The following is a 13,358-nucleotide window of genomic DNA, read 5'->3' as shown; positions in this document are numbered from 1 at the left end:
CTACTTGAGAAAGAGGGAGAAGAACAGGTGGAAAACACATACAATGGTTACTGTAGAAATTACTCTTCTGTGAAGAGAAGGTGTGGGTAGGTGTATGTGAAAAAATAAAAGAAATTGAACAAGGTAATAAAAATAATCTGGGTTAAACAATACACCAATGCATACACACTGAAGTGTATATCACAGTGATTGATCAGGTCTCTGTGGGGGACTGTGATAAATCTGTGCATCCTCTGATGAGCTCTGGTGAGGAGTTTGATGTTGAAAACATCACTGTGTTCCCATGACAATCTGGAAAGTCCCTGGATTGAATGTTTGAGGATGAGAAACCTCAAGATGAGATAGAGAGGCCACCTGGACTGGCTTAACAAGTAACCATAGCAATGCTATTGCTAACCAGTAAGAATCTTGAGAAAAATTTGTTAGCTTATCGCATGCAGCCACACTAACAACATGCGTACAAATATGTGCTGCTTTGCTGGAATAAACGGAGTATTTTGTCTTTGTCTTTATACTCTGCTTGTCACGAGTGTATATTTTTGTTGCTTTGGCCATCACGATATACATATATAGTGACAGGTCTCTTCAGTGTCTCTTTCTTTGGAACATGAGTAATAGAGCTTTTGCATGAAGAATATCAGACATTTTATGTGCTTGGTAACATTGTTTTATGGATTAACTACTACTTTTCTGTCTGAGAATTTGTCTTGCAGATAGCCTGAAGTTGCACATTATCTAGGGTGCTCCTCTTACATTAAGGATGCAATGTCCCTTAGCTTTTATCTATCTATGAATCAGCAATGTATATTATATATGAGCTAGTTTGTTGATAAAGGCAAACTGTGGATATAGAGACCTAGAATTCAAAGGGACTACAGCAAATTGTGGGTGTTGTTTGTTTCTTGTTGAATTGGTTTGGTTATTTGGGGTTTGGGGTTTTTTTTTGTTGCTTTTTGTTTGTTTGTTTGTTTTTATTGCTGATATATCAGTTGTACCTTATGGGAAAACATTTATACAGCAAGTTTCATGACAGAGGAGAAACTTAAAGGAAATAGTTAACCAGCTAAAAGGCTTAAACTTATCTGACTCCTGAAGATTTCAGAGGACAGAAAAATGGAAATGCTAACCTTTAATCATAGGAAAAGAGAATTTTCTTTGTTGACAGGAGTTTGGAAGAGGAAGAGGAAGAGGAAGAGGAAGAGGAAGAGGAAGCAGAAAAAGGAAAAAAAAAAGGAAAAGGCAAAAGGACAAGGACAAAAGAGAGAGATCCCAAAACATATCTAAAAGCATTTCACCCCCACCTGAGTGTACACCCAAGACCCCCAGGGCTCTTTCTACCCACTGGCCCCAGCCTTGGGCCTAACCAGGCCCAAGAAAGGTGGCTCACCCCAATATAAAGTAGCGGTGAGGAAAGAAAGAGGAAGTGCAGGACCCCTGCTGATGTCTTATAGGGGAGCAGGGAATTACGGGATGAAATACCTGGCTTCCTGTGCCCACCCACTGGGCTGGACCCTCTGGGGCATCACAGGTGTGGCTTGTGCAGCAGCATCCAGCCTGACCCACCACAGCTAGGTTGCTCTAGAAGCAGCTGGAGAGAGTAATGTTGCGGAAGGCATATGAGGAGAGAGCAAGGAGACTTACCCACAGTGTTTTCCTACTACAACAAAGGTTTGGGGGAGAGTTCATGCTTATCACTGATTCTCCCTTGAGAATCTGTATAGAGTGACTGGAGAAGGTAAGCAGCACAGGGTTACAATAATGGAAAGGATTTGAATGGAGATACCATGGTAGTCACAGTGAAGTAAATGGGACAGCAAGGAGTTAGATGATGATAATGTTGGGAAGACGGTGAGCATTTTGGGGAAGGTTTTCTGTGAGCTGCCATTTATTTTGCCTGACTCCTCGCAAAGTTCTGTTCTCTTAAATACTCTTTATTCATAACTAGAATAATATAATTAATCATGGGTGCCCCAGCATTCTTTGTAGATAGGAGAGCTCATGCACAATCTTTCTGCCCAGTTTTGGTTTGCATTTGAATGCTTTGGGGCTATTCTTTATCTTATTTTACTTTCTTCTGCTAAAGCTGACAAAAATAATGTAGCTTTTTTTTTTTTCTCCTTTGAATGCACTTTCCCCTACACCACTCTGTCCCCACATGTGCCTCTCTGACTCACTCCAGGAGTATAAAAGCAAAGGGATAAACGATTGCTGGTCCTGAAAATAACAAGTTTGTTACTTTTTTCACCTTTACTTTACAAGCCTTATTCTTCCACAGAATTTTCACTTTGAAGTTCTGTTTTAATTATCTATACTTGACTGATCAGCTCTTGGAGCTTAATATTGTTGCCAAGGCTTACAAGAAAACTGCAATTTTTCTGGTTTAGCAGGGGCTCTTCTGAGTAGTGCAACACAACACAGTGCTGAAATTCCTCTTCTTGACTGGTATTTCTGAAAGCCCTTCCTGTGCAGAGCTCAGAACATGAGCTCCATAATTTCAGTCCACAGAAGTCGACCTCCACAGTTCCCAATATAATTTCTTTCAGAGAATATATTTGTATTGATTAAAATATTGAATGACCTATTATGTTAAATGGGTAGATTACATTTCAAAATTATAGTAAGTGACAAACTGTAACAAAATTAAAAATTATATGGAACCTCTGCCATGGTGTCTAGAAACATATCCTGAAATACAAAAGGATGATGAATCACAGTTCACAATTTTCTCTCAGAAACAGACAACAAAAAATGTTTGGTGAAAGAACTAATATTAAAGAAATATAAATATTCAGCCAGATGATTGCTAAAGAGGATGAGTGATTTTAGTTTTATATACAGTAATTTCATTTTAATAAAAAAGGACACTTTTTTGAGAAAGAAGATTAATAGTTAATTCAGATTTAGCAATTCTCTAGAACATAATTTTACATATGTAAGTTTTAATTTGCATGAATCACAACTATTCAGTAAAAAACTTTTTGATCCAAAAAGAACACAAGCCCAGATTTCAGGTTTGAGTATCAACATGCAAACCTAGAGTTTCATCAGTGAACATAATTTTTTTAAAGCTTCTAAATCACATAGTAGGTTGAATTTTACTGTAAGTCAGATTTTTAATTACTTTTTTAATGATAAATTAGCATACTATAATGCTGACAAGTAAAACAATGAAACTCATTTTGTACTAAAATATCTAAGTCCTATAAGCAGGGGATTTGTCAGGTAATACCACATTTCAGTGTTTGCTACTACTGAATCTGTAGTCTCTTTATAATCTTAATTTATCTTTGGTGCAGAAGAGAAATTGGGTTTTGAATATAGCTGTAATCACAGAATCACCAAGGTTGGAAGAGACCTCAAAGATCAAGTCCAACCTGTCACCACAGACCTCATGACTAAACCACGGCACCAACTGCCATGTCCATTCCCCTCTTGAACATCTCCAGGGATGGTGACTCCACCACCTCCCCAGGCAGCCCATTCCAATGGCTAATGACTCTCTCACAGTGCTGCAAAGATTTAATCTGTACTTGAATGTAATCTGTAACTCTCATGCATAACATTTCTGAAGCTTTAAAAAGATGCCTTGCAGGAATTTACTAGATGCTATAAATAGATTACACATATATATATGCAGGAAAATTATATATGATTGTGAAGAAGCAAGATCCTCTTTCTGGTATTGGCAGAAGCAAAATTTACATATATATCTCTATTTTTGTCCTGACATTAATTTTTGCTCTAGGAGGCAAAGCATGGATAAACACAGGCCGTTTTGTTTGTTTGTTTGTTTCACAGAAGCTAGATCTAGATGCAATGCATGTAGTTTCTTTCTGCTTGTTCCTATTAAGTTAATGGATCATGAGGTCTGTGGAGATAATATTCCTGCCATGCATTGCAGATTAAGGCAGATGATTCATTATTAAAATATCATAGTCTTAGATTGTGTGACATTAGCCTATGACTGAGTCAAAATTGCTCAATAGCAATACCTCAGTTTTCATTGAGGTATTTCAGTAACAGTAACCTAGTTGTTATGTCTGAATATCACCACCAGTGGGCAATACTGGGCATTTTATGCTCATTTTTGAGGCTATCTGTATCCATGAGGGCAGCAAAGAAATCTTTATTATTTCTGAGGGCTGGTCCTATTCTGCTAATTCTTGACTAAAATTGGTCTGTTTATTTTCTTTCTACTGCCTTTGCAAACCACAACTCTCTTTCTGTGCAGTATTAGATGCTGGTATAACATGAAATATAATCAAGTCTTTATAAACTCATCTTTCCTCTCTTTGTCTTTATCCCCCATCTGAGCATGGTAACTGAGTGCTTTGATTGCTACTGCAGAAGTATTTTGAAGTGCTGAATATGTGAGATAATTTGTAGCTGACAGAGTAAGCAAAATGCTTTAAACAGCAGTAACTGATGGGGAGAGATGAGAGGGAAAGGCTACACAGAGGAATTATGCCAAGGAGATGGAAATCTTGATCAGTTATAAGCTGACCCCATGACTTCACTGCATTATCAGAGTCTATAGGTATATCACAGAAACACAGAAAAGACCCTCAGGATCACCAAGTCAAATCAATAACCCTACTCTGCAAAGTTCACCTCTAAAGCAAATACCCAAGCATCACATCTAAATGACCTTTGAAACATCTGGGGTTGCTGACTCAACCACCTCCTTGGGCAAAAATATTTTTTTAGTCCCACAAGACTTTGCCCTCTGCCTTCCCACTTGCCCCCAGGGTCTGCTCGCACGTTGAGCACAAACTGTTTGTAGAGCAGCGGTAAGAGCTGCCACCGCCCCACGGAACCCTGTCCCAGGCTGCAGCCCAACACCAGAGTGGCTGGCAGGCAAACAAGCAGGCCAAGGGCCAGCGGGTTCCAATCGGGCATCCCAGCCACCAGGCCCCGTCAACTCCACAGGCCTCATTCAGTCACCAGGGGCACAGGCGGCCACAACGGGCATGGTCCTGGTGCAGTGGCTCTGGGGCTTTTACAGGGTTGTGATGCCAGGGGCAGGGCAGTGCCATTTCCTTCTCACACCCACAGTTCCGATGCAGCTGTGTGATCTGCGGTTGCCCAGGACTGACATCTACCTGATATCTATAGGTATGATTTAATCTTTCAACACTGTTACTTAAGTGACCATGTGTGCTGCTTTATGAACTGTCCTGCCAGCCTTGCTCCCTTGGACCTAAACTTTGGAACTTAGGAAAGGTGACAGGATATATTTGACCTAAAAAGGAATCTAGACAAATTCTTTACCACTATATCAGCAGGTAAAATAAGCTAATTCACTGAATTTGCTGAGCAAGCTTGCTTTGGTGGTTCTCTTAGAATATGGTCACGTGTTCAGAGCTTTGATTTATTGATAGATAGTTTTCAGTTTACAGTAGCATGTTTACAGTTTCCTGTTACTGGCAAACTGCTTATTCAACCCATATTAAAATTACTTTAATAAACAACATATACAATATGGAAGGCTTGTAACGAGTTAAAGAAGAAGAGCAACTGGACATCAAGGAGGATTTTGCAATAAATTATTTCCTGTAGTTATGTGTTTATATGTGTGTATGTTTGTCTGTGATGATCTTTGCAGGAAGACAATACAGAAACAGCTATCTTGTATTAGTTTCTTACCAGTTGCAGTATCTATCTGACTTGAAGGTAGGAAAACTGAAAAAAATATATTCAGAAATATTAATTTAAAATCTCTGAGAAGGTATTTCTTCTGTTTAAGAAAAGAGATGTGAATATTTGTGATGTGAATAAGCAACATACAAATAAATATTCATGCACACGGTCATGAAGGAAGACTTTGAAAGCTTGATTATTACATTTAATAATCATCTGATGGGAAAAAGAAACATGATTTAGGAGATTAATTACACATCATGAATATATATCACAAGCTCCCATTATTCAAACAATAACAACAGCTTATCTACAGTCTATAATATGCTTTTGCTCAATATTCATCAGATAACAAGTGAAGTATTGTCACTGAATAAAAAAAAAACAAGGAAACTAAATCACAAATTGTCCTAGAGAATCCAGAGTTACTTTGGAGACAATGTGAATCACTGGAAGATAGTTAAGATGGGCAGACTTGGAGATACAAGCTGTGTTTGGTGTATTTGATCAGCATCCTGCCTTCTTCTGAGAGTGAGGAACATAGGTGCAGTACTGGACTTTGATCTTTCTGTGAGCAATATCAGTAAGAAGGCCAAACAAAAATATAGGTAATACAATTTGAAGTTCAGTTTAGATAGTTTCTTATTTTAAATCTTTTTTCCAACCTCTGGAGAAATGCAGGGATGTGTTAATTTGCACGTACCACAGCAAGATCTGCTACTGTTTGACCTTACAAGCTGTATTCAAGACCTATTAAAAAAAAATAGCTTTTTGAGTATACTTGAAAGGAATGGGAAATAAATAGAATCTTGCTTTCCCTCTGACCAAGCAGGTAGGTCTTGTGTGCCAGATAGCAATGTGAAGAGTGTTTCGAAGTTAAGGAGGCCTGCTCTTTATCCTTTGACATGGTTAAGCTCCATCTAAGAACCAGGAGGAGTGTGGATAACAAAACAAAGCTGTGCACTAAGTACATGCTAGAAAAAATGATTGATTGAAACCTCCCTGTGTAGCTAGAAGAAGATTCCAGCTCATATAATTATTCCTTAACAACCATGTATGTCAGAACAATATATCTCCTTACATAACCTCACCATTTGTTATGCAGGAAGACATACCTACAGAAGCTGAGTTTAAGCAGAACAGAAATTTAGATATAGCTCATTGCCTTTCATAAGATAACTAGAAGGTTTAAATTAAGGAGCAGGTGAGGATGTGTGGTGGTTTGAGCCTTAACTGGCATTTAAGAGCTCAGATGGGGGACGAGAGTGAGAATCCCTTCCCTGCTCCCCCCTCCTCTTTCCCAATCAAGAGGGAAAAAAAAAGGGAAGGGGAAAGAACAGGGAGAGATAAGGGAAGGGGAAAGAAACGGGGGTAAGGAAAAAGGGAGGAGGTAAATCTACCAAGAAATAATTTGGAGTTGGTTTGGAAGTAGAGAGGTAAAAATTTTCTTTAAACAATATATAGATAGATACATATAACAATAACAGGAAGGGTTCACAAGGGTAAGGAACAAGGATGGATGGGGAAAGTAAATATACAAAACCAACAGTCCTTTGAAGAAGTGTGGATGTAGCAGGGAGGAGGATCAGGCCTGACCACATGTGACTCAGCCCACTCATCCAGGCAAGGCAGAAGTGAAGGAGCAAATGGCTGCAGTGTCTTCCTTTTTATAGGCTTGCTGGACAGGGAGGGGGAGTGGAACAGCCTCAGTTTCCCAGGGGCAAAACCCCACTCCAGGGAGGGCAAGGCTCTCACAAGCCCAGACCCAGGCTTTCAGGATGGGCGTAACCCATCACAGGATGTAATATGCTGAGATGTCATCATACTTATGTTACCCAGAGACTGTAAAGATGAAATTTTGCAGAGGGTCTGGTCATTGTCATAAATGAAATTGCTTCTAAAAGGGAATACTCTGATTCTTTTTTTCCTCACCAAGAAACTGGATTCTGTGTTTGTTTTCCCAGGAAGGGAAACCAAGAGAATTCTGTATTATAAAACAGGGAAAAAATATCTAAGCACTTAAGGATTAGAAGCACCCAGCCTCAATGCCAAGAATCTTGTATATGTCATGTAATGAAACTTAGGTTTCTCCAAAGAATAATTTATGTAAGTTTGTATATTAAGTAGGAGCTGCATAGGCCTACCCTCTAGGAAGCACTAAGCACCAGGCTCTACTACTATCTTTCTGTCTCTTTTGACAGATTCAGGGCTACAGGGAAGCTGTCTTTATACAGATCAGAAACTGAGATGACAGACTGTTGTCTGAAATTTCTCTTTCAATTTATTGAACAAGGCTATTTTATTATTTTATTCTAAAATGTGATTGTAAATGTGATACTAAATGTCTTTCAAGCCCACTGACCAGAAGTAAATCTCTGTTCTCTGTAGAAGGGTTCAATCACATGTTTTCCTACCTGACTGGAATTACCCTTTGTTACAATTAAAGGGTAATAAGGTGAGAAATTTATAAAACCATAAATTATTTATTAATTTGATGATGCCTTCCACATAACTATATGCAAAAGTTATAATGGTTCAGAAATTATCCTCACAATAGGAACGATTACAAATGGTTTGAGAACAGTATTTGGAAAAAGATAAATCCAAAGCAGTACATTACCCCACTAACAAAAGAAGTTCCCAGAGACTTTAGGAATATATCAATTAACCACAATGTTGTTTGTTGATTGTGGGAATTATTTCCTTTTTATTGGAAAAATCCTCCTCCACATGTTTAGGACAAAAACCCGAGAGAGAAGAGCCTCATGCTCTCTGCAGCTCAGTTGTTTTAATCCAGCAAGATAATTTTTGTCAGATGTCACCAGACAAAGGCTAGACTCGATAATCAACAGTTCTCTTCTTAAACATGCCCAAAACATGCCCAGATTTGACCCTGAATGGGGTCTGTGCCTGACAGGACACCTGGCTTGGGGGAAGGGCTCAGGTGAATCCACCAATCCATAGGCCTGGGAGGGGGAGGTGTCTCCTTTGTCTCCCTTCATCCCAGCCTCTCTGTTTCCCCCCATCGCATCCTTGCAGGGGAGGAGGGAGTAGGGGGAAGGGATTTTGAACATACTGTCACACTTGATGTAAGCTTTACTGCTGTAAGGAGCAGTAAGAGGACTGTAAGAGCTGTAATACCAGGACTGGTATTACAGCCCAGCTTTTATGCAACTGTGAGTATTAAACTCACAAGGGGGTGAGCATGTAGCCTATTGCCACATTATCTAGTTTGAAATTAGAAGATCTAAGTACATAGAAAGCTAGAAGTTGTATTAATCAGTTTTTATTTTTAACATCAACTAGATGAAAATTAGATAAAGTCCTTAAGACGCCTTTCATATTTAGAAAAAGAAATAAGCATCCTAATAGTAAACTGTTGTCTCCTCTGCATTGCAGTCAAAAGATGATCTTCTCAAGTACACCCTGAAGACCTGTGGAAGGATGACCTGTGGATTTCTACAGATGTGACAATTGCAGTTCAGTCATAGTGTATGATAACAGTTCTCCAATAAACAATTATCTGCTCCCTCCCCTAGAAATGCTAGTACCAAATTGAAGTTACCTGCACTCCCAAGTTCAGAAGCCCTACAGGTAACATACAGTCCTGAAGCTGGTGATATCAGAGCTCAAGAGGACCATAACACTATATGAAATCGATGAATTCTGCGCTTATATTTTGTGCATAAAGAATGGCATACCTGGATATTTATAAATAGCTGAGACAGAAGAATAATAATTTTAATAAGCTTTATCTCTTTATCTGTGATATAAACAATCTTGGAAAGATCTGAAGATAATAAATATCCCCCAATATCTATTCTGAACTACTTTATACAACCCAGTATGAAAATAAGGAAACGTCATGCTTGCTTATGTTCTTGCATGGTGGCATATTTCACTCTAAATTTCCAGGAATACTTTGTAACATCAGGCCCATGCTTGTATGTGACACTTGCTGTAGAAATGTCAACCTTCTGTATAAAAATGCAAGAATGTCTTTGCTCAGCTCAGATACAGTGTCCATTATCATAACCTCCCCAGGTAGCCCACCTCAGTGAGCTTTATCTCACATTAAATTCACAATGGATTAACACTTCATCAGAATGTGTGGCTTTTGAGCGACACTTCCTAACCTCAGAAACATGAGGAACATGGACATGTGTTAATATTCTGTAATATTATTACTATATTTTTAGTAGAATTATTTTCTGGTTTATTTATTCTCTGACAATAAAGAAATTCTGCTGTTAATTTTTTTTAAACCCTGCTGTTATTATAATTCAACTATTAAATTCAGAAGTCCTGAGCAGATGAAATTTCACATTTGCTGTATATATTTCGGGTACAGCCAGCAGCCTCCTCCAAAGATTACACAGGACCTTATCTGCAAATGTAAGGATCTCTAAACTGTGATATGCATTGCTGCTTTGGTACATCAGTGTTACTCTCTGGATGCCAATACGAAGGTAACTGTTTGTCATTCCAGGTAAACATTATGTTTTCCATGTGTGCTACTCAAATTTATTCCTCCAGGTCTTGATAAGAGTAAAAGTGATTGTTGTGTGATTTGAACTCTCCAAACCACTGCATTGTAGCATATTAAGCATTTAACATAAGGAAAAACAGTTGATAAAAGGAAATACAAGTGAATACCATCAAATTCATTTTGTGGATTACCTTTGTCCTTGAGAAAGAAACAACAACAGAGTTTCATCTATCTACCTGTAATGTTTGAAGACTGTTTGCTACAAGGCAGTGATGAGTTTTGAATATAGGAAATGTACAGGAGGATAAATTGCAAGCGTGCTCAGAAAACTAAGGGTGAGGGAAGTCAAACTACTTGCAGGGAAATGATAGCTAGGACATGACCTCTGCTTAACTTCAATGACATAAAAGTAACACATTTGGGAGGGCATTTCAGTTTTTACTAGCTACAGTTTCAGAAATATAGAAAACATAGTGGTATGACTGAGGTCAGGTACATAGGAAGTCTTCTACAGAATGTGACTGGAGCCTCCCTGCCATTTCTGAGACTGTAAGAAACCTGTCTATGCTAGTATACTATTACCTCTTAAAATAATATGCAACTATCATAAGCAATCGGCAATTAAATAACCAATATGTAAACATCTCTTTCCAAGTGCTTGTAATCATATAAAACCAGGATTATTGAGGAAAAGCATATAGCAATCTGCACAGACTGTGGTTACCCCACCACAATCCACCCCTCTGTTCCACTTCCTCTCTCCTGCCACAGCCCCTTCATGCAATCTTGACACGAGGTATTTGAATTCTCGATGCACGTCCCTTGTTATCCCGGCCCGCTCTCTCCCAGGGCAGTCTCTCTCTCTCTCTCTCCGGTGATGGTCAATGTAGGTGGTGGTTGAACTGGACAGGCAAGTGGAGAAAAATCAGGAATCAGTCTGTCTTTGAAGTGGAAGGAAAAAAAAATCAGGAACATTGCTGTAGCGAAGCAGGAACAGGCACAGGTGAGATGACCCAGGTGCTCTCTGGGTTGGTGTGCAGTATGTGTATTGAGTCCTGGATGCTAGGCTGGTATTCAGCTAGGAGGCAGAAACTTAGAACAACTTATAACTATTCATACAGTGACTATAATACATTGATGTGTGTTGCCCTCTCTGAGTTCATCCCCTCTCAGCCAGAGTCACGTTCCGCTGTGGGATACACTGAATGTCCCCAGTTTCTAACATGACCCAGCACGTGTGACCAGGCCCCTCAGCCGAGACCACCCCTCAGGTTGGTTTGCCCCCACCAGCAGCAGGAAAAACCCACACTAACTTCCCCAGCAGGTTTTTCTCAGCAATCACAGGAACTCCATCTCCATCCACTGTTTGCAGCAGGTCAGACTGGGCAAGACCAGCTCGGTTCACAGATCCTCTGCTGTTCACTAGCCAAGTGGCTTGAGCTAGGTGTTTTTCCCAGTTCCTAAAGGTTCCACCCCCCATGCCTTTTAGGGTGGTCTTTAGCAAGCCATTGTAGTGCTCGACCTTCCCCGCAGCTGGTGCATGGGATGGGATGTGGTAAATCTACTCAATGTCATGTTCTTTTGCCCAGTCCCTTATGAGATGGTTCTTGAAGTGGGTCCCATTTTCTGATTCAGTCCTCTCGGGGGTGCCATGTCTCCACAGGACATGTCTCTCTAGGCCCAGGATGGTGTTGTGAGCAGTGGCATGAGGTACTGGGTAGGTTTCCAGCCACCCTGTACTTGCCTCCACCATGGTCAGTACGTACTGCTTGCTGCTGTGAGACCGAGGAAGGGTGATGTAGTTGAACTGCCAGGCCTCTCTGTACTGATATTTCGACCATCTCCCCCCATACCACAGAGGCTTCATGTGCTTGGCCTACTTGATGGCAGCACAGATGCTGCACTCGTGGATGACCTGTGAGATGGCCTCCATAGAGATGTCCACTGATCTGTCCCAAGTGCACCAGTATGTGGCATCTCTTCCTAGGTGACCAGAAGTGTCATGGGCCCAGCAAGCTAAGAACAGCTCATCCTTGTGTTCCCAGTCCAAGTCTATTTGGGAGATTTTAGCAGCCAGATCTGCTTGGTGGTTGTGCTGTTGTTCTTCATTGGCTCCTCTCTTCGGGATGTGTGCATCGATGTGCCGTACCTTTGTTGGCAGCCTGTCCAGGCGGGCAGCGATGTCTTGCCACAGGTCAGCGGCCCAAATAGGCTTCCATTTTCTCTGCCACCCGTTCTTCCTCCGTTCCTTCAGCCACCCCACAAGACATTGGCTACCATCCAGGAGTCAGTGTAGAGGTACAGCACTGGCCAGTTCTCTCATTCTGCTATATCCAGGGCTAGCTGGACAGCTTTTACCTCTGCATACTGACTGGATTCACCTTCTCCATCCCTTGCTTCCGCCACTTGCCTTGTTGGGCTCCAGACAGCTGCCTTCCATCTCTGCTTGCTTCCTATGAGTCGGCAGGACCCATCTGTAAATAGAGCATAGCCCTTCTCATTGTCAGGGAGATTGTTGTATGGGGGAGCCTCCTCAGCTTGGCTCACTGTCTGCTCTGGTGGCATTCCAAATCCAGTGCCCTCTGGCCAGTTGGTGATCACTTCCACTATGCCAGAGTGTTTGAAGCTCCCCATCTGAGCTTGCTGAGTTATCAGGGCCATCCACTTATGCCAGGTGGCATCTGTGGAATGATGTGGGGTTGAGCCTCTTCCTTTGAACATCCAGGTCAGGACTAGAAGCCTGGGAGCTAGAAATAGAGGTGACTCAGTCCCAATTACCTCATAGGCAGCCTGGATGCCCTCATAGGCAGCTAGGATTTCCTTCTCTGTCGCGGTGTAGTTGGCCTCGGAGCCTTTGTACCCCTAACTCCAGAAACCTAGGGGCCTGGCCCTGGTTTTACCAGAAACCTTCTGCCACAAGCTCCATCTGGACCATTCTCACCAGCCACCAGTGTACAGCACATTCTTGATCTCTGGTCCAGTTCAAACAGGTCCCAGAGCCATAGCATGGAGCACTTCTCATTTGATCTGGTCGAATGCCACCTGCTGCTCAGGTCCCCACACACAATCATTTTTCTTCCATGTTACATGGAAGAGAGGTTTCACAATTTAACTGTACCCAGGAATGTGCATTTTCCAGAAGCCCACAAGCCCCCAAAAGGACTGTGTCTCTTTCTTGTTTGTGGGCTGCACCATAGTGGTTACCCTGTTCACCACCTCCTGAGGGATC

This window comes from Dryobates pubescens, chromosome 10 (genome assembly GCF_014839835.1).
Source record: "Dryobates pubescens isolate bDryPub1 chromosome 10, bDryPub1.pri, whole genome shotgun sequence".
NCBI classification, from domain to species: domain Eukaryota; kingdom Metazoa; phylum Chordata; class Aves; order Piciformes; family Picidae; genus Dryobates; species Dryobates pubescens.
Note: the sequence above shows the minus strand (reverse complement) of the source record.